The sequence below is a fragment of the Octopus sinensis genome, linkage group LG11 (genome assembly GCF_006345805.1).
Source record: "Octopus sinensis linkage group LG11, ASM634580v1, whole genome shotgun sequence".
NCBI classification, from domain to species: Eukaryota; Metazoa; Mollusca; class Cephalopoda; order Octopoda; family Octopodidae; genus Octopus; species Octopus sinensis.
In genome coordinates this window covers 21,466,577-21,490,020 of record NC_043007.1, presented here as the reverse complement: position 1 = coordinate 21,490,020, position 23,444 = coordinate 21,466,577, and the positions used below count along the sequence as shown (strand labels likewise).

The 23,444-nt window shown below is 38.4% G+C and overlaps 1 protein-coding gene across 6 annotated transcripts in view; it reads right to left on the bottom strand.

The window, feature by feature from the left end:
- Positions 1-23,444, bottom strand: part of LOC115217577 (cell surface glycoprotein 1) — a 314,511-nt gene that overhangs the window by 269,168 nt on the left and 21,899 nt on the right. For all 6 annotated transcript variants that reach the window (XM_029787322.2, XM_029787323.2, XM_036507206.1 and 3 more), the window contains exon 2: positions 457-537. The gene's annotated coding sequence lies outside the window, so the exon portion shown is untranslated. The remainder of the gene's footprint in view (positions 1-456; positions 538-23,444) is intronic.

The following is a 23,444-nucleotide window of genomic DNA, read 5'->3' as shown; positions in this document are numbered from 1 at the left end:
TCGATGCCATAGCAACTGAGGCAGGCAGGCGCAAACCACCCCAACCTTTGGACTGGCTGGTGACCATTCTCCTTTGCTATCATGAGGCATCTTTGAAGCTGGATTTTCTACAGAGAGCATGCGCTTGCTTAGCCCCAACCTCAGTTTCTAAACATGAGTGGTCCCAAGACCAAGGCTTCCTTTGCTATCATGAGGCTCTTTTGGAGCTGGATTTTCTACAGGGAGCATGCCCTTACTTACCCCAACCTCAGTTTCTAGACATGAGTGGTCCCAAGATCAAGACCTCTGCCATAATTTTTAAGAAATGTGGTGGAAAACTAGATCAGGATGGCAGGGACACTACTCCCTGAGACCCCTTTCAGAGCCCCACTACCTTAATATATTAAAATTAAAATACACACAAAAAAATTCCTTTTTTTTTTTTTAAAAAAAGAATTAGAAGAAAAATATTAATACCTTGCAAAGACTGACAAAATTGCAGCAGTAATCAGGGATAGAAAATTTAATTCGCCTTGTAATTACTCTGGGTATCACCTCCTGAAATATAACAAATATATGAAATATGTTTACTACTATGATAATAATAATAATGGTTTCTTAATTAACTCGTTAACATTCAAATTATTCTGTCAAATGAAATGCTTATTTATTCACATTGTTTTGAATTTATCATGCATTATTTCACAGCTTTGAGATTTGATATGACTGTTTATTTTTACAATGACATTGTAGGTAGGTGTGAAAGGCCAGACCTGACCAGTCTGAACATAAAACAGGTAGAATATTTTTTCACCAGATATGGCTGGTTTAAATGATAAAGGGTTAAACATGAAGAATGTAACTTTTAGGGTCATGGGGAAGGGAACAACAGGAAGGTGTGACGCTAATTCTTTGATTGAAAAACGTTTACCACAGAAAAGGAATCAGGAAGGTTCAATGTAGAGAAACAGAAAACAGAAAAGAAAAAGGATCTGCTCTTTGAATTATTCTTTCATTCTTTTACTTGTTTCAGTCATTTGACTGGCCACGCTGGAGTATTGCCTTAAATCAAACAAATCAACTGCGGGACTTATTTTTCGAAAGCCTAGTCCATTTAATGTCCGCTTTCCATGCTGGCATGGGTTGGACGGTTTGACTGAGGACTGGCAAGCCAGAAGGCTGTACCAGGCGCCAATCTGATCTGGCAAGGTTTCTACAGCTGGATGCTTTGCCAGATCAGAGTGGAGCTCAGTACAGCCTTCTGGCTTGCCAGTCTTCAGTCAAACCGCCCAACCCATATATATGTGTGTGTGTGAGTGTGTATGTGTATACATACACACACACAAACAACAGGCTTCTTTCAGTTTCCATATACCAAATCCACTCAAATGGCTTTGATCAGCCGACATCTAAAGTAAAATACACTCACCCAAGGTACCACGTAGTGGGACTGAACCCAAAACCATGTGCTTGGTAAGCAACCTCCTTAACTTCACATCCACACCTGCACCTTTGACTAGCCTAGATAACATGTAACATGTTCGTGCTACATGTTATCATCCAGATAGCAGAATGTCAAGACAACCCCACCAGTGCAAAAAAATAATAATAATAATAATAAAAGATGGACAAGACTGACTATCTAAAACGATGCACAGGAAATTTCTTTTAACCCATCAGGCGCACAACAAGGAAGTACTTTGCATGTCCCGACTAGCAGCAGTTCGTGCTACCAAAGATAGAATTCTATAAACTGAAAGAACCAATAAAGGCAAAAGATTACAAAAGGGTGGTGTCTTCCAAAGAAGTTACTGTTTTGTCCACGTTGAAAACAAAGCAGCCAGTTGTTTGATACAACGGTCTTCATGTTTCATATCTTATCTTATTTCTATCTTCAACAACAGCCAGCGAAGTTTTTACTTATTTGTTTATCAGAGCTGGGTTGGACTAGATAGGATGGCACAATCTATTTATCTTCTTTTTGACTTTGTGCTATTTCAGAACTGTTCCTTTCTATATAAGTGTTTACGTCTTGAAATGCTGTCATATCATGGGTTAGATGATTCTGCAAATTTTAATATTTTTAGTTGTGTCTGGGGAGAGTCATTTTCTTTTTGTGCCTTATAATGTAACACACTCACCGGTAAATTTCCACTTTTTTCTTATTTTTATTTTCCTAAAATTTTCGTTGCGTCTTGCAACCATTTCAATAGTCTTGACTCAAGAGTATTGACAAGAGTCAAGACTATTGAAATAAGTGGAAATTTTACCGGTGAGTATGTTACATTATAAGGCACAAAAAGAAAATGACTCTCCCCAGACACAACAGAATATGCTTCAATACACGAACTCATATAAAGAATCTTGCAAACCAAATCCAAAATCGAAATATTAATATTTTTAGAAATTTAGTAAATGATTATCGTTCCTGAAAGCATCCACAGTATTGGTCAAATACAAGTCGAAGTCTAAAGAATTCACTGTTTTCCAACACTCACACACGTTTATTACACACGCAAACACACACACCTACACACACATGCATATACACACTCACACAAAGATGTCACCATCCAACACAGTCTCATGCAGTCACAAGGCCTCCTTATCAACCAGACACATCCTTCAAGAACAGAGACCTTCTGGAATCTCTGTTTGGTATCATGCAATAGCAAAACAATTTAGACTCATCACCAGTAGCAAAGTGGAGGCACATGGCGTAGTGGTTAGAGCAGCAGACTTGCGATCGAGGGATCACGGGTTCGAATCTCAGACTGGACGATATGTGTGTTTGTGAATGAAACACCTAAATTCCATGTGGCTCCGGCAGAAGGCGATGGCAAACTTCTGCTGACTCTTTCACCATAACTTCCTCTCACTTTTTCCTCACCTGTGATGGACCAGCGTCCCATCCAGGTGGGGAACCTATACGCCAATGAAACCAGGAAACTTGTCCTTATGAGCCAGGTGTGGCTCGAGAAGGAACAAACAACAACCAGTAGCAAAAATAACAGATGCAACACATCAAGAAAGTTTTCCTACATCTTCTTTACTCATTATCCAACTCACTCATCACTCACCACATTCTTTGCCTTCAGTCTCAGCTGTCCATTCATGTCAACACAACCCAAACAAATTTTCTCTTCACAGCCAGACAAAATTCAGCTTCAAACATTTGCTAATCTCAGATTTGTTATATTTCAGTAGACATGCAATATCTTTCCTTCAAATAGTTTTTAAAATAATGAAGAATATAGGAAAATAACTGTCATTATCAAAACAGTTTTAAGATGGTGTCTGAACTAAATTAACATGAAATTTTGATGACAGGTTTTAATTTAGAACAGGAAGTTTACATCATAGAAACAAGGAGCTGTTTCAGACAGGTTGGTACGAAAAGGGTTAATATTTCACATTAAGACAGTGCACACATACATCCTAAACTGCTCAAAAGAAAATTTTTTTAAAGGTTTAGTGAAGCATTCGTTTACTAATTAATAGTCTTTAACCCTTTCAATACCAACCCAGCTGAAACCGCCCCTGGCTCTGTAGTACAAATGTTTTGTTTTCATAAGTTTTGAATTAAAATCTTCCACCAAACCTTAGTCACAATTTATGTTCCTAACACTAGCTGAATGATAACTAAGTTATTTTACTAAATTCTTTGTTATATTTAAAGTAATTGAAAGAAACACAGAGCATCTCAACAGAAATATGGTAACGAAAGGGTTAAGAATCAGCAGAAGAGATAAGAGGAGACCTCAATGTGGTCACTCTATATGCTAGAAATAATAGTCTAAATTTCCTTCAATCCACACTCTTCCAATTGCTTTTAATGTGCATCTGCCCAAATGTAGAGGTGCGTTTAACCCTTTCATTACCAACCCGGCTGAAACCAGCTCTGGCTCTGTAGTACAAATGTCTTGTTTTCATAAGTTTTGAATTAAAATCTTCCACCAAACCTTAGTCACAATTTATGTTCCTAACACCAGCTGAATGATAACAAAGTTATTTTACTAAATTCTTTGTTATATTTAAAATTAATTGAAAGAAACACAGAGCATCTCAACAGAAATACAGTAACCAAAGGGTTAAACCATTTGCTTGGCTACTGTCAAACTGAGTTCAATGTCTGTCTGACAGACTGTCTTATCTTTTGTTATCAGACGGCCTGGCTTTTCGAAACTTTTTTATTCATTTATTTATTTTAAGCTTATCATCACTCTCTCTCTCTCTCTTTCTTTCTCTCTCTTTTTCTCATCCTCCTCATGTCAACTGTATCATCATTAACTATCCTGTCTCTGCCTCCACACCTCTCTTCTGCATCCCTGTATCTTCTCCAATTCATGACTCATCAGCCATCCCACTTCAACCCTACCCAATCTTCACAGATGCAGGCTACCTCCCCCCTCCCAGACCAATTCCCTCATCTCCTGCCCCCCCCTACAATCTTACAACCATCCACCCACCCACCAACCCATTTCTACTCACCTCTTGCCTTGAAGGGCCACCTGGACACTTCATCTTAACGAACTCTTTGCAGCTCATACTGATTAATCTCTCCCTCCACTGCTAAATGTGAGTAACCACACAGCTCTTCTACAAGAACAAGTTTCCATCTGCCCCACCAATCACCACAAGCACATTTATATAATTTAACTCCTAATTCCCTGGAATAAAGAGGACTCACTCTCCCTTGGGGGTTCATAACCTTGTGAGCAGCAGCCTAGTAACCTCACTAGTGCTGGCGGCACTTAAAAAGAATCCAATACACGGTGTAAAATGATTGGCATTAGGAAGTGCATCCAACTGCAGAAACCACGCCAAAGCGGACAGCAGAGCACAATTCAGTCCTTAAAAACCCATCACATCCTGTCAAGCCATCCAACTCACTATAGCATGGAACATGGATGATGATGATGATGATGATGATGATAACGACAACGACAATACTTATGATGATGAGGAGGAAGAACTCTTTATGTATCTGTCATCATATTTGTTCCTCCAATTAACGTAAATATCTGAAGTTGTTGAAATGCTTATCAGCAGACTGATGCCAAAAACAACAAAAAGAAATATCAAATCAGTGATATCTATCTATCTATTTATCTATCTCTCTCTCTATATATATATATGTATATATATATATATATGAACAATAAGGACTGTTATGAAGTGGCATAGCATTATCTTGAATATATATATATATATATATATTTACACACACACACACATTTGTTTCTTATATATATGTATATATGCATGTATATATATATATATATATATATATATATATATTATATATATATAAATATAAAAATGTATAAAAAAGGAGCAAAAATATTGGAGATTATATATATATATATATATGTGTGTATGTATGTATGTAGTATGTATGTATGTATGTATGTATGTATGCATGTATGCATATATATATATATACATATATATATATATATATATATATATATATATATATATATATATATATATATAGTGTGTGTATATTGAAAGTGTAATCTATGAAGGTGTCTTTTCAGAACATTGCCTGGTTTGAAAAGCCACATCAGATGCCATGATGGTTCTAAGGTGTAGGTACAGGAGGTGGTCAAACCCTGCATAAGGAGTAGACAACTACCATATATATATATATATATATATATATATGCATATGTATATATATGCATGTATGTATATGTATATATATGTATGTATGTATATGAGGGAGAGAAACAAAAAAATCTATCAATGATAAGGGTGATGAAAAAGAAAGTGGATAATGAAAAGAAGATAAAATGAGAAGAAAAATTTATATAAAAAAAACCCAGAAAAGACTATAAAAAAGAGAATAATGAAAACAAACCAGATATGAAGACTAACAGTAAATCAGTAAAAACAAACTAAAAAATAAAGGAAAATAAGAAACAAATACAAACATATTTAAATAAAAAAAAGCAACAAAGTTACTTAAAAGAGTTTTTCTCTTCTTTTAAACATTATAATAATTAGTGAAGAAATAAAATTACTACCCAAAGGACATCGTTAACGATTAAACTAAAGTGAAAGTCTTGTGAACTTCAATGGCTTCTCATTAGAACTGACCACTGTTAAACATTGTGAGAGTAGCAAATTTAATTAGGAGTAGAGTTTTTTATGCATTGGCACAGGCATGGCTGCGTGGCTAAGGAGCTCGCTTTATAATCGTATGGTCTCAGGTTCAGTCCTACTGCAGAGCACCTTGGACATTTACTACCATAGCCCTTAGTCAACCAATGCATTGCTAATGAATTTGGAAAAAAGAAACTCAAAGAAGTCGGTTGTGTATGTGCATGTATGTATGTATAAATGCATTAGGAAGGGCATCCAGCCATAGAAATCAAACCAAATCAAACTGGAGCCTGGTCAGCTCTCTGGCTAGCAGTCCTAAAAGAATATTTGATCTAAGTTCTTGATTTTGATTGTTTAAGCAGCAGTAGCCAAGGAAGGAGGCAGTAAAGAAGAATACGGGAACGGTATGACAGTAGAAGGATGTTGGTGGAATCCTCTTAAATGGTCAAGTGATCTAAATGTGACCTGTTGCGATTATAATAGTAGTGATTGTTCTGAATATATCATTTTTAATAATTGCGTGGGAATTATTCTAAAGCCCTTGTAGCAGTGTCATTTGTGGTGGACACATTCAAAACGGGTTTATATTTTGTGATAATATATGACTCTATATTAATGCGCTGACTACAGGTTGCATCATCCCTGAATTTATAGAGGGAGAAAATTCTGAAGCTGGGTTGTTCATTAGTGGCGCAAATGTCGATGTGCTCACTAAATGCTGTTTTTCTGTATTCCTGAATTTTGATCTGGGATGTGTGTAGAGTCATCCTTCGATGTAAACTGTTTTTGGTTCGGCCTATGTATTGCTCTCGACACCCTAAGCAACTTAATACATATATTAGGTTTTCCAAAACACATGTAAAGTTGTTTTTCACTGTAAAACGTTGACCTGGTTTGAAAGAGAACTCTGATTCCTTAATTAGGTTGACACATATACCAGTTAGGTCTTACGCATTATTTTTACTGATGGCTTCAGTGTTATTGCTGAGTGTACTCGGGCTTGTGTTAGGAGATTTTTCATAGATTTGGGTTGTCTTTTGTTCTTTATGAAGGTGTGTGTTTGGAGGATTAAATTCTTTCTGTGGCACTTTTTTAGTAGTTCAGAGGATGGTGTCGAAGGCTTCATTGTTAGGGAGGTTGTGTGTGGAGAAGTATGGTAGGGCTTTTGGTTGTAAATCCTTCTTTAGTTTGGGGTGTCTGGGTTTGTGGATGTTGAGTTGTAGGGCACACTGAAAGCCTATATCAAGTAATGATACAAGCTAATTGATATATAGGCTTTTCCAGGAAGAGATGGAGTAAATGTTCAGCATCTTTTGTGCTGTCTGTGAAGAGCACTGTCGTCAGCATAATCAGCATCAGTCAAGTAGAGATGACCAGATATCTTCTGCTTCTGGACTTCCATAAAGTGAAGCTTATGAATAATTGAATAATAATAAGCTTGAAGTTGCCATCAGGTTGTATTCATAACCTGACTTTGTTTTGAATCCCAAATAAAACTATACCAAGTCAGATTCACTGTTAAAGCCGTTGGGAAAAACAATAAAACTCCAACATTCCAATTTTCTCCTCATAAATCTCGATAAGAAGCAAACAGTCAGCATACTTGCATCCCTAAGTGGTTAATCCAGATTGTATTTCCAATTAATATTGTCAATTATTCATATTTTCGTGGCTGACTTGTTTGAAGCTTTACTCAGGAACACAAATGCAACCAAAAGACATTACCCCAGATATTTCTGTCAATAAGTACCACGACTGGTTCACAAGTGTGGCTGTTGTGGTGGTGGTTAAGATGTTTGCTCCCCAATCATATGGTTTTGGGGTCATTACCACTATGTGGCATTTTGGGCAAGTGCCTTCTACCACGATAGCCACAAATCAATCAAAAGTCTGTGAGTGAATTTTGTAGATGGAAACTGAAAAATATATATATATATATATCACCATCTAACATCTGTCATCCATGCTTGCATGGGTTATATATATATATATATATAACCCATGCAAGAGAGAGAGAGAGAGAGAGAGAGAGAGAGAGAGACCGGGAATTTAGCCCTAGGAAGCATCGACGCTTCCTGTCGAGAGAGAGAGAGAGAGACCGGCTATTTAGCCCTAGGAAGCATCGACGCTTCCTGTCGGCCTTGATGCATTTCCTGTGTCCTTATGTTTACAAAGGGGAGACAAGCACCCCTAACAACTAAGCCTGCATCCATAATATATATATATATATATGTGTGTGTGGAGGCACATGGCCTAGTAGTTAGAGCAGCGGACTTGCGGTCGAGGAATCGCGGGTTCGAATCTCAGACCAGGCAATGTGTGTGTTTATGAGCGAAACACCTAAGCTCCACGCAGCCCCGGCAGAAGGTAATAGCGAACTTCTGCTGGCTCTTTCGCCAAAACTTTCTCTCATTCTTTCCTCCTGCATCTTGCAGCTCACCTGTGAAGGACCGGCGTTCCATCCAAGTGGGGAACCTATATGTCAAGGAAACCAGGAAACCGGTCCTTGTGACCCGGGCGTGGCACAAGAAGGAACAAACAATATATATATCTTTTACCTTTTACTTGTTTCAGTCATTGGACTGCAGCCAATGAAGGGTTTTTGATAAAAGAACCAACCCCAGTACTCATTTTTAAGCCTGGTTCAAATTCCGCCGAGGTCGACCTTGCTTTTCATCCTTTCAGGGTCGATAAATTAAGTACCGGTTACGCACTGGGGTCGATATAATCGACTTAATCTGTTTGTCCTTGTTTGTCCCTTCTATGTTTAGCCCCTTGTGAGCAATAAAGAAATAAGAAACGTTAGCACACCGGGTGACATGCTTAGCGGTATTTCGTTTGCCGTTACGTTCTGAGTTCAAATTCTGCCGAGGTCAACTTTGCCTTTCATCCTTTCAGGGTCGATAAATTAAGTACCAGTTATGCACTGGGGTCAATGTAATCGACTTAATCTCTTTGTCTGTCCTTGTTTGTCCCCTTGTGAGCAATAAAGAAATACGAAACACTAGCATCGCTCTGTTCAAGTTCATAAATTTTAACAAGAAAACCCTATCAACTACAAAAATATTTGCTTCAATAATTCATATATGTCAAAATCTGTGGAACTGAATTACCAACCTATGATAGAACAGAAAATATAATACCAATTTCATTTTCCTTTTAAAAAAAAAATGAAATATATAAAACACCCAAAAGACCAGAAATTCTTCCATAATTCTTGTTGATTTTTATTTAAATATATCTCTTACTCTTTTACTCTTTTACTTGTTTCAGTCATTTGACTGCGGCCATGCTGGAGCACCGCCTTTAGTCGAGCAAATCGACCCCGGGACTTATTCTTTGTAAGCCCAGTACTTATTCTATCGGTCTCTTTTGCCGAACCGCTAAGTGACGGGGACGTAAATATACCAGCCAGCATCGGTTGTCAAGCAATGTTAGGGGGACAAACACAGACACACAAACACATACACACACATACATATATATATATATATACATATATACGACAGGCTTCTTTCAGTTTCCGTCTACCAAATCCACTCACAAGGCATTGGTTGGCCCGGGGCTATAGCAGAAGACACTTGCCCAAGATGCCACGCAGTGGGACTGAACCCGGAACCATGTGGTTGGTTAGCAAGCTACTTACCACACAGCCACTCCTGCGCCTCTTGTTGATTTTACTTGTCTTTCTCTCATCACTACAAAAAATTTCTCCGGAGATGTTTCTCTGTTTTTACAATCCAGCAGCAATGAAATCCAAGAAGCAATAAGTTTGTACTTAAAACAAGGAAACAAGAGAATGGTAAGCAGAGATTTCAGATGAAAAATCCACCACCACCACTACCATCCTCATTCTCTTCTATTTATTTTTCGATTTCCTTTCAGACAATGGATTCTTTCCACCATCTAAAATAGTTATTCAAACCAAAAATCTTGTGATAATTAAAAACATTTCTAACGACTATGAAGAGAAACAAATTAGCTTGCTAGTAGAAGTTGACTTTTAATTAATGCAAATCTAATCAAAAACGACTTGTCTGGATCCTAGAATTTATGTCCTGGCATTTTCCAATTCGGTTTCCTTCAAGTAAGACTAATTTTATAATACAATAGTTAATATTTATGGAACAGTCACATATTTAGTTATATGAAGAGGGTGTCCTTTTGGATTTACTCTTTTACTTGTTTCAGTCATTTGACTGCGGCCATGCTGGAGCACCGCCTTTAGTCGAGCAAATCGACCCCGGGACTTATTCTTTGTAAGCCCAGTACTTATTCTATCGGTCTCTTTTTGCCGAACCGCTAAGTGACGGGGACGTAAACACACCAGCATCGGTTGTCAAGCAATGCTAGGGGGGACAAACACAGACACACAAACACACATATATATATATATACATACATATATACGACAGGCTTCTTTCAGTTTCCGTCTGCCAAATCTACTCACAAGGCATTGGTCGGCCCGGGGCTATAGCAGAAGACACTTGCCCAAGATGCCACGCAGTGGGACTGAACCCGGAACCATGTGGTTGGTTAGCAAGCTACTTACCACACAGCCACAACGGGCTTCTTTTAGTTTCTGTCTACCAAATCCACTCACAAGGCATTGGTCGGCCCAGGGCTATAGCAGAAGACACTTGCCCAAGATGCCACGCAGTGGGACTGAACCCGGAACCATGTGGTTGGTTAGCAAGCTACTTACCACACAGCCACTCCTGCGCTATTTTAACAAATTAGCTTGCTAGTAGAAGTTGACTTTTAATTAATGCAAATCTAATCAAAAACGACTTGTCTGGATCCTACAATTTATGTCCTGGCATTTTCCAATTCGGCTTCCTTCAAGTAAGACTGATTTTATAATACAATAGTTAATATTTATGGAACAGTCACATGCTTATGTATAAGAAGCGAGTGTCCTCATGGATTTGGTTGCTAATTTTAGTTGGGTGTTGCTAAGTAATATTTCCTATTGTGGCATTGTATTTCAGTCCATATACAATAGTGTCAGAGCTGTATTATCCCACTAGAATCACCAGGGTGCCGACTTAACCACAGAAAGGATAAAGGTCTGCATTCCACAACCAGGCATAGCTGTGCGGTTAAGAAGTTTGCTTCCCAACCATAAGGGTCCAGGTTCAGTCCCACTGCAAGGCACCATGAGCAAGTGTTTTTTACAATAACCATAAGAGAAACCAAAGTCTTAGGAGTGGATTTAACAGATAGAAACTGAAAGAAGCCCATCATATATATATATATATATATATAGTTAATCTAAACATGAAAACACAAAGAGAAAACACAGCAACGCGAGGACGTGGAACAAATATAGTATTATTGGACGCTCAGGAAGGAAGGGAAGAAGGAGGGTTTAACGTTTCGAGCAGAGCTCTTCATCGGAAACATAGGAGAAGGAAAGATCCAGAGAAGGGAAGACAGAGGAAAAAAAATTGCCAACGGTACACACGCGGTCACATTTTGAATGACCGATATATATATATATATATATATATATATATATATATATATTGGGCTTCTTTACATTTGACAGATATTTGTCCTCATTTGTTTGTTGTTAACACAACGTTTCAGCTGATATACCCTCCAGCCTTCTTCAGGTGTCTATGGGCATATGGCATAATGGTTAACCACCTTTTATCAATTCAACAATAAAAAAATTAAATATAAGATAAAAACATATACCAATGATTGTAATGTACAAAATAGTAAGTACATGTATATATACGAATTATATACGTTTTATTTATTATTTTGTACATATATATATAATATAAATTTATGTGTGTATATATTTGTGTGTCTGTGTTTGTGCCCCCACCATCGCTTGACAGCTGATATTGGTACATTTACATCCTCGTAACTTAACGGTTCAGCAAAAAAAAAAAATCAATAGAATAAGTACTAGGCATGCAAAGAATAAGTCCTGGGGTCAATTAGTTCGACTAAAGGCGGTGCTCCAGCATGGCCGCAGTCAAATGACTGAAACAAGTAAAAGAAAACACACACATATATACACATACACACATATATACATATATATATATATATAAACACACATACATACATATATATACACATATATAATATTTGTAATTTCTCCCTGATATGCAGCTGGCATTAAATGATAATCATAAAAGGAAAGAAGGAATGATGGTGCTGTGGACACGCCACTCCGCATCACAGAGAAACTAGGGTTGTGAAGTTGGTACACAAAAGCTCAAACTTCAACTAATCACTCCATGGTACCATCAACAGTGACTCATCTATTCATAATTAGATTCATATTTCTTTTGAGAGAAAGCTCACACAATAACACATGGCCAACGTGAATCATCATATTCCTTTTTAGCACCCTAACCTGTAATAAGTTGTGGCTCTTTTCATTATTATTCATCCAAACTGTCATTGATCACCCACTCCTACTTTGCCATGAAATCATTTCTCCTTCCCTCCACCATATGTGTCACTCTCCTCACATACTGCTCCTGCCTCTCTCTTCCCCATCCACTCCCCCGCAACATACCCAATAGCATGTCATCTTTTGTCCTTCTCCCGCTTACTGTATCATCGCTTGTAATCTGCTGCTCCCCTGCACTACAATCAGCTGGCTCTTACTACCCCCAACTCGCTCCTGGTACCTCAGCCCCATCCTACCCACCTTGTACCCGACACCTCATTGCTCCGGCCACTTTGACACCTCATCACCACTTTTTCTATCACTTACCAATTCCACCCCCTCCATATGTATATATATGTGTGTGTATATGTTTGTGTGTCTGTGTTTGTCCCCCAACATTGCTTGACAACCAATGATGGTGTGTTTACGTCCCCGTAACTTAGTGGTTCAGCAAAAGAGATTGATAGAATAAGTACTAGGCTTACAAAGAATAAATCAAGGGGTCGATTTCTTTGACTAAAGGTGGTGCTCCAGCATGGCCGCAGTCAAATGAGTGAAACAAGTAAAAGAGTAAATAAGTAACTGTAGAAACCATGCCACATGGAACATGTAGTTCTTGGACTCATTGGATCGTGTTAAACCATCCAAACCATGTTAGCACAGAACATGGATGTTAAATGATGATCATGATTAAAGAAGTTACAAATAAATAAGCATAAAACAAAACTCTGAAAATTTTTTAAAAGAGGTTGTTTTTTTTTTATCTAAAGGCTAAAAAAAAAATAAAAAGATATAAAAGAAATAAACTGTAAAAGAAACTATAAAAGAAAACCAGAAACATTGTTAGCAATTAAAAAAATCTGAAGTACATTATTCGCATTAAAACCAAAACAGTGAACCACCTAAAGCAAATTTAGAAACAACCATTTTAAGAGAGAAAAAAACTCAATTAAACACGGAAATATTTCTTTTTGCGATGAAAACATTGTTTGAAATTTTAAGAGATTATGTTACAATTTACATTTAATCAGAATCAGATTGGGAACATTTTTATCCGGATGGTGACACGTAAAAAGCACCATCCAATCGTGGCTGCTCCCGGCCTTGTCTGGCACCTGTACCGGTGGCACGTAAAAAGCACCATCCGATCGTGGCCGATTGCCAGCCTTGCCTGGCCCCCATGCCGGTGGCATGTAAAAAGCACCATCCGATCGTGGGCCATTGCCAGCCTCGTCTGGCACATAAAAAGCACCCACTACACTCATGGAGTGGTTGGCGTTAGGAAGGGCATCCAGCTGTAGAAACACTGCCAGATCAGACTGGAGCCTGGTGCAGCCTTCTGGCTTCCCAGATCCTGGTCGAACCGTCCAACCCATGCTAGCATGGAAAGCGGACATTAAACGATGATGATGATGATGAATTCCAGTAACCCAATGACTCCTTCCAACACTGGCACTGAACCCCAACTCCACAACCCTGAAGAAAACCATCTTGGACGGCAGTTGCTCCAAATAAAAACTAATACAGAATTAGCCTTACTGTAGAGAGCCCCTCTAGTGCTGGTGTTACAATAAAATATATTGGTTATAATGGAGAAAAAAATATGGATGTAGAAAGAATGCTGATGATGACGATGATGATGACGACGACAACAATGATGATGATGATGATGATGATAATGACCTTATTCAAACACCTTCATTTGGAACACATATGCATTGATGTATATAGAATTAACCTTTCGTTACCAACCCGGCTGAAACCAGCTCTGGCTTTGTAGAACAAATGTCTTGTTTTCATAAGTTTTGAATTAAAATCTTCCACCAAACTTTAGTCACAATTTATGCTCCTAACACTAGCTGAATGATAACTAAGTTATTTTGCTAAACTCTTTGTTATATTTAAAATTAATGGAAAGAAACACAGAGCATCTCAAAATAAATACAGTAACGAAAGGGTTAAAACATCTCTTGATATTTACTATACAGTAACAGATGTTACAGAGCAGATTTAGCAAGTGGATGTGGAATAAGATGATGACAATGATAATAATGATGCTGATGGCAGAAACAAAGAAACTAAGAACAATGCTGACTTGAAACAATGGTGATGGAATACTAAAGATGACAATGGCAACGTTTCTGGGGATGTTTTATTGTTCTTTTTTTTTTTTTTTTTATATAAACTGTATTAATTTTCAGATGCAAACAGGGAACTGAGGGAACTTTTGAGAAATAGAACCCGCTGCAGCTTGAAACTGTCTAAAATATAAATGGAAAACAAGAATATTCGGCACAGGAGTGGCTATGTGGTAAGTAGCTTGCTTACCAACCACATGGTTCCGGGTTCATTCCCACTGCATGGCACCTTGGGCAAGTGCCTTCTACTATAGACTTTGTCTGACCAAAGCCTTTTGAGTGGATTTGGTAGACAGAAACTGAAAGAAGCCCACCGTATATATATGTATATATATATATATATATATATATAGGTATGTGTGTATGTGTATATGTTTGTCCCCCAACATTGCTTGACAACCGATGCTGGTGTGTTTACTTCCCCGTAACTTAGCGGTTCAGCAAAAAGAGACCGATCAAATAAGTACTAGGCTTACAAAGAATAAGTCCTGGGGTCGATTTGCTCGACTAAAGCTGGTGCTCCAGCATGGCCACAGTCACATGACTGAAAACAAGTAAATGAGTAAAAGAGAGTATATAAAGTCCTAACACATTTTACAAACAATAAACTCGCACCCGCACAATCTCTGGCGATTATGTTGAGAACATACCCAATACTGCATCTCAGAGAGTAAGCCTTCTCTTCAAGTCAAGGCAATACCTCAGCTCTGAACATCTGCTGATCTTCAACACAGTGCAAGTGTACCCACACTAGTGCACCTCACTAATATCTGAGCTAGATCAGCTGCTACTCACCAACGGTTCTACACCAAATTAAAAAAAGAAAATCGTAATTCAACTGCTTCACCTAACTTATTACAACCACATTCTCTAACACTGTATTGCCACACCCTCTGCTTCCTCTACCATGACCATGATAGTTCCGGCTTCTCTGAACAAGTAAGTTGTATATCATACCTACCCCGAGCCGAGCCCACTTACCTTTTTTTGATTCATCCACTTATCCTTTTTTTCTCTCAAACATCTTTCACCTGGCCTAACGTGTTCCACCAAACACACATAGACACACACACCAAGCCTAAATCTTTGCTCCTAAAATGGATCTTTTCGGTTTGAACGGCAGTTTTTTCTAGCGGTGTCATATGAAATTGTCACCCACAATTATGACCCTAGTATCGATCTATTGCACTTCAATCTGTGTTAGGGTTAGGGGTGGGGGGAAGGGTATCTTTTTTCTTCAGAAATGTAAATAAACCCAATCTGTTTCTTAAACGAGGGACATATTCATACAGCACAGAATGTTTTTTTACCTCAATAGACGTCATTGATTGGTTGAAATTGCAGAAACTGAAGTAAAAAAAACAACAAATATCTTACAAACTATAGAATTTTCTGAAGAAAGCCAAGAGAAAAAGATGTTTTATAAACACATTCTACCAGTATACGAAGTTTAAAATTTTTTAGTTACCTAGAAATTATGTTAAAATCTGCCGTTCAAACCGATAAGATCCCCTAAAATTTACAACTTTCTGAGGTTTTCTTCCTGGTCAGGCAAACAGGTAAAAGTTTTAACAAAAATTTGTTTTATGAAGCCTCAAAGTATGAAAAGTCAAAAATAAACCCACCATGCGTTAAGGTCAAAATAGCGAGGTACTAAAATAGATAGAAATGTAATTAACAACATTATATTCTCTAAATAGTCTTGGAAAACTCAAAATTAATATTTGAGAAACTTTGGTGTATGATTTCAGTAATTACGTATTTTTCTTCTTGTTTTATCTTCCGCCCAGGCGTAGGAGTGGCTGTGTGGTAAGTAGCTTGCTTACCAACCACATGGTTCCGGGTTCAGTCCCACTGCGTGGCACCTTGGGCAAGCGTCTTCTACTATAAGCCTTAGGCCGACCAAAGCCTTGTGAGTGGATTTGGTAGACGGAAACTGATAGAAGCCCCTCGTATATATGTGTGTGTATATATATATATACATACATATATATATATATATACATATATATATACACACACACATATATACACATACACACACACACACACAGATATATATATGTATGTGTGTCTGTGTTTGTTCCCCCACCATTGCTTGACAACCGATGCTAGTGTGTTTACGTCCCCGTAACTTAGCGTTTCGGCAAAAGACACCGACAGAATAAGTACTAGGCTGACAAAGAATAAGTCTACGGGGTCGATTTGCTCGACTGAAGGCAGTGCTCCAACATGGCCACAGTCAAAACGACTGAAACAAGTAAAAGAGTAAAAGAGCCCACTTACTCAGAATGACAATAGCTACCACATTAAGGTTGGGTTTTAATTGAAACACGACACACAAAAAGATTACTTCGATACTTCAAATTATCAATTATTTTACAGAAATTAACAGAAATCGGATAAAAGTCCTGCTGCATCGGTTGATTCTAATCTGAGCGAACACACCTCACACCGTTGCATTAAATCAATACGTTTTTTTGAAATGTTCTTCTTAGACTGACAGCAGACAGCAGGAACAAGGCAGTGTTGTAGATATGTCTAACCCATGCTGGTACGGCAGAGCACATATAAAAATAATGAATAACCGTTGCCGTCGTTATGGTATACTAGTATATTACCGTAATGCAAGTACATAAAACCTATAGTCGTAAATACGAAATAATCAAAAATAAAAGAAGAGAAGAGAAACAACGCTAAACCAATATTCCTACCCTCCCACTCACTTCAAAACAAAATCAATATGAAGCTGATTGGGTAAAAATGATTGATAAAATATTCGATAAGTTCAAATCCTATTAGAGTCAAGATTTTCATTTTTTTGTCTTTTTTGGTTGGGGATAGTGTAATGAAATAAAGTACATCATCATCATCATCATTATCATCATCATCATCGTTTAACGTCCGCTTTCCATGCTGGCATGGGTTGGGCGATTTTGACTGAGGACTGGCGAACTAGATGGCTGCACCAGGCTCCAATCTGATCTGGCAGAGTTTCTACAGCTGGATGCCCTTCCTAACGCCAACCACTCCAAGAGTGTAGTGAGTGCTTTTACGTGTCACTGGCACGAGGGCCAGTCAGGCGGTACTGGCAACGGCCACACTCAAATGTTTTTTTCAGGTGCCAGCGGTACAAGTGCCAGTAAGGTGACGCAGGTAACAATCAAGCTCGAATGGTGCTTTTTACGTGCCACCGGCACAGAGGCCAGTTAGACACTCTGGCAATGATTACACTCGGATGGTGCTCTTATAAAAGCGACGAGCTGGCAGAAATGTGGCTGAGTATTCCACAGACACACATACCCTTAACATAGGTCTCAAGAAGATTCAGCATGACACGGAATGCGACAAGGCTGGCCCTTTGAATCACAGATACTCTTCATTTTTGCCAGCTGAGTGGACTGGAGCAACATGAAATAAAGTGTCTTGCTCAAGAACACAACGTGTCACCAGGAATCGAACCCACAATCTTACAATCAAGAGCCAAGTACTCAAACCATTAAGCTATGCACCTTCACACTTCCTTCATAGGGTCCAATCAAAAGTAACCACCATTAGACTCTCTGGCTAGATTCTGAAGTGCGACCAATTGAGACTATGGACAGCATCCGACCATCTTACTATTGGTCACCAGCCACAAGGTCTCCAGTTGAAGATTCCATCTTCCTTTGACACTCTTACCTCGTGTATTGCTACTAACCATTGGGATTTTGCCTATGAGAAACCCCAAAGTATTGTCTGTCAGTCAGAGTGATCTGTTTATTTCCATGTTTTCCTTGATGTTAATGGTTTCAAATTTTACCACAAGGGCAATTTTGGGGGAGGGGATAAATCAATTACATCGACCCCAGTGTTTAACTGGTCCTTATTTTATCGACCCTGAAAGGATGAAAGGTAAAGTCGACCTCAGCAGAATTTGAACTCAGAATGTACAAATGGGCAAAATACCTATTTCTTTACAACCCACAAGAGGCTAAACTCAGAGAGGACAAACAAGGACAGGCAAACAGATTAAGTCAATTATATCGACTCCAGTGCTTAACTGGTACTTATTTAATCGACCCCGAAAGGACGGGAGGTAAAGTCAACCTCGGCGGAATTTGAATGCAGAAAATACCAATGGGCAAAATACCGCTAAGCATTTCGCCCAGCTTGCCACCTTTCCTTGATGATAATGATGATGATGATCATGTTGGTGGAAGAGAAGGAGGATAATTCAAACCCTAATAGACCCAGATTTACCTTTCCCCCCTGCAGAGTTGGATATGATGACTACATTCCTCCCCACAAACATGTGGCCTAGTGTTATAAAATTTCAGGTCTTGTGCTTATAGTAGAAAGGGGTTTTATTATCATTATTACTCTTTTACTTGTTTCAGTCATTTGACTGCGGCCATGCTGGAGCACTGCCTTTTAGTCGAGCAAATTGACTAGTTCTTATTCTATTGGTCTCTTTTGCCGAACCGCTAAGTTACGGGGACATAAACACACCAGCATCGGTTGTCATGTGATGTTGGGGGGACAAACACAGATGCACAAACATACACACAGTTTCCGTCTACCAAATCCACTCACAAGGCTTTGGTCGGCCCAAGGCTATAGTAGAAGACACTTGCCCAAGGTGCCACGCAGTGGGACTGAACCCGGATCCATGTGGTTTGTAAGCAAGCTACTTACCACAGTGAAAAGCAGCTGAGTAGCTAGTATTTAGTATAATCCCAGTACCTTTTGAGTCAAAATTTCTAAGGGACTGGCTTTGTCTCCCATCCCTAAACGGTCAATAAACTAAGCACCAGTCCTAGAACTCAGCCGATTCAATCAGCCATATTTCAGTTCCAAATTCCATGGCTTTGTGCCAAACTAAGAAATCATTAGTACTTTTGTTGCTTCTTTTAATGTTATCACTTTTATTTCATTGTCAGTGATTTAGAATTTCTTTTCTCGATACTAGATAGATAGCTAATTAGCAACCCTGTGTATAGTTGCTTTTCTTTTTTCTTCTTCTAATGTAAGTAAGCTTTTCAAAGTCTTTACTTCTGCTCTGTTCATTAGTCTGCGTTTAATGCAGACACATCAATCATTGCTGTTTTTTAAGCAGACTAGCACACACACCGAATAATTCAACAAACAGATACGAAATCGTTCGATGAACAGTTTTTTTGGGGGGGGTTTGTTATTTTCTTTTTAAATCGCTCAACTGACACATTTCCTATTTAGGCAGGAAAACAAATAAGAGAGATTGCTTTGCCTATGACAGAATTTGAGTCCCAAAGGCAAAAATGTTCTAGATTAGGGATGTCAGGCTCCTTTGACTTTGTGTGCTGGATTGAAGCATAAACTATACATGATAGGGGCTGAAATAAATGGATAAAGGAGTCAGTTCTTTTATTGTAACAATTTTATTGACCTGGGTCAGAATTTGAGCCCCATTCTAGATTAGGGATGTCAGTCTCCTTTGACTGTGTGCACTGGACTGCAGCATAAACTATACATAATAAGGGCTGAAGTAAATGGGTAAAGGGGTCAGTTCTTTTACATTGTAACAATTTTATTGACAAGAAAGAAAGGCAAGATTATGGAAGTGTTAGCAGTTTGTGTGCAGAGATGTGTGGGAAGACTAATCCATATATATGCAGCCCTATTATGTAAGCATCCTGAGAGTAAGAACAGAGACAGTTGTTCAAATGAATGCATATAGTTTTTGAGAAGATCAATGCTTAATTGAAAGCTTGCCCTATTTCAGTTGCAAAACTTTCAATATCGTTCATATCATTAAAATTGATTCCATGAACACGTACATAAATATGAAAGATAAAAAAATACAACTTTCATTTTGCTTGGTGTGTATAGATAAAGTGAAGGGGAAATAGATCATATCTTCTAGAGTATGGATTAATAAGCTTCAAAGAACCAGGGGGAGTCTGAAGCAGGTTGGAATCAAAAGGGTTTAACATTCTAAATTCCTTGAAGCTATTTTAACCATTTTGTTGCTGGATTTCTCTTGAAATACACTGCCTTTGTTTCAATTTATCATCATCATCATCATCGTATAACATCCGCTTTCCATGCTGGCATGGGTTGGACGATTTGACTGAGGACTGGCAAACCAGATGGCTGCACCAGGCTCCAATCTGATCTGGAAGAGTTTCTACAGCTGGATGCCCTTCCTAACACCAACCACTCCAAGAGTGTAGTGGGTGATTTTACGTGCCACTGGCACGAGGGCCAGTCAGGCGGTACTGGCAACGGCCATGCTCAAACAGTGTTTTTTACATGTCACCTGCACAGGAGCCAGTCCAGCGGCACTGGCAACGACCTCACTCGAATGTTTTTTCACATGCCACCAGCACAAGTGCCAGTAAGTACCAGTTTAAAAATAATGAAGAATTTAGCAAAATGACTTTGTTATCATTAAGCTGGTATTTGGAACATAATATGAAATATTAATGGGTGGCTTTAATTTAGATCACTTAAAAAACAGGAAGTCTGTATCATAAAACGAAAGGCAGTCTCACATGGGTTTGTATCAAAAGAGTTAATGTGCAACAAGTGAAATTACAGACGGCTGAGTTGAGAAAGCATAGGACAACCAACTAAGAAGCCAGTGGTTCATAAGCTGTTACTGTGTTGTGTCTGTGACCCAAGACACTTTTAACCCTTTCGTTACCAGCCCGGCTGAAACCCCCTCTGGCTCTGTAGTACAAATGTCATGCACACACACATATACACAAAAGCCTTACTTCAGCTTCCATCTATCAAATCCACTCATATTGTATTAGTCGGCCCAGGGCTATAGCAAAAAAACATTTGCCCAAGGTAGTGCACAGTGGGACTGAACCCAAGACCACAGAACTGGGAAGCAGGCTTCTTAGCCACACAGCCACACCTAGTCCTCATATCACAAAATTACTACTGCTTGAATTAATCAGATTATTCTAGCCCAATCATACGAATTCATCCAACTTGGTGTTAATACCAAGTGAAGAAAGTAATTCTCTCACGCACACTCCAACTGAGAACCATAAAACTGAGCTGGCATCTTGAGCATTCAGCTATTTAATTTCTTAGAATTTTCAGGACACACTTCGATTCCATATGCTCCATTTTCTCAATATTTCATCAATTATTTTAGAGACAATTTTAAATTTCTAAACACGTCGCTTTTGTCCCGATCAATTCCTTGTTTTTCTTTCGCAAGCAATGTGGCATCTCATTGTACACTCGATGCCACGTGCGATTCTGCGTATCGTTATCCAAGTGCAACTTTAATGCGGAACAGGAGTGATATGAAGAAGATCATTCAACCATGAAAGAAATATTCCAACAAATTTATTGAACCATTCATTCCTTATTAGCATGTAGGGGAAAAAATAAGAAAAAAGGACTATCCCCAAAACCACAAACTCATTGAATTTTCTGTCTTCTCTGTCCAGTGAACCATTTCTCTTTTAATGATTTATTGGCCATATCTCTACGATGTATAAAAACATTATATTATTTTCTTAAGAAGTAGCAAGGTAGAATTAAGCCAGTTAAATATTTGGTTCTAAGTTCTGGTTTCCAAAAACTATTCAATAAAATTAGTTTACACTGAAGTCATTTATCAAACTACATCGATCAATCGCAGTTTTGCTTCTGTATTTTCATTCTTTTTTTTTGTCAGTTTATAATTTTGAGTTATAATGATTTGAAAAACTTCAAAGATTATTGTAAAATTCAACCAATAAAGTAAATTTAGTCGATTTTATTGACCCCAGGATTTGATTGTTACTTATTTTATTAGCCTTGAAAGGATGAAAGACGAAGTTGACATCGGCAGAGATTTAACTCAAAACATGAACTGTTGAACATTTATAATAATTCAGATATGAACAAGAGCACTCAGAGACCGCAAACCTCCACCAAGTCAACACCACCATCCTCTCAACGATTAGCTAGAGATGATTTGTAAAATGAGAATATCTGAAATAAATTTGACTGTCTTCACAAATGAGAATACTAAAAATGAACCCAACCACTCTCAAAAATTAAGTAAAAAAACAGGAAAAATAATCCAGAATCCTTGTCTGGTACTGGATCAATCTCAAAATCTAATCAGTTCATGCCAGTCACAAGGCCAAACATCCCTGAAAGTTTCATCCGAATCTATCCAGCAGTTCTTGAGATATCTTGTCTATGGACAAACAAACATGACTGAAAACAATACCTCTGCCCTTTCTAAGGCAGAGGTAATAGAAACATTAGCTTTAATAGTAGAAGATGCCCAAAGCAACTCACAGTTGGACTAAACCCAAAACTCATGTAGTTAGGAAACAAATTTCTTTACCACACGGCCACAAAAGGGTTCTTGGCGTTCAGATTACGCTGTCAAATATAATGCTCATTTATTCATATTGTTTTCAGTTAATCATACATTATCTTAGTGGTTTGAGATTTCAATGATGCTGTTGTTTATATTTAGAAAGACATCAAAATCGAAATCAAACTTGATTGCGAAGACCTGTTGAGGCAAGTGAAATCGAAATCAAACTCGATGACTGGCATCTGTGCTAGTGGAGCGCTAAGAGTACCATACGAGTGAGATTGTTGCCAGAGCAACAAGCTGGCCTTCGTACCGATGGCACGTTAAAAACACCATTCGAGCGTGATCATTACCAGCGTCGCCTTACTAGCATTTGTGCTGGGGACACGTGAAAAAAACATTCGAGCGAGGCCGTTGCCAGTGCTGCTGGACTGGCTCCTGTGCAGGTGGCACATAAAAAGCACCATTTGAGTGTGGTCGTTGCCAGTACTACCTG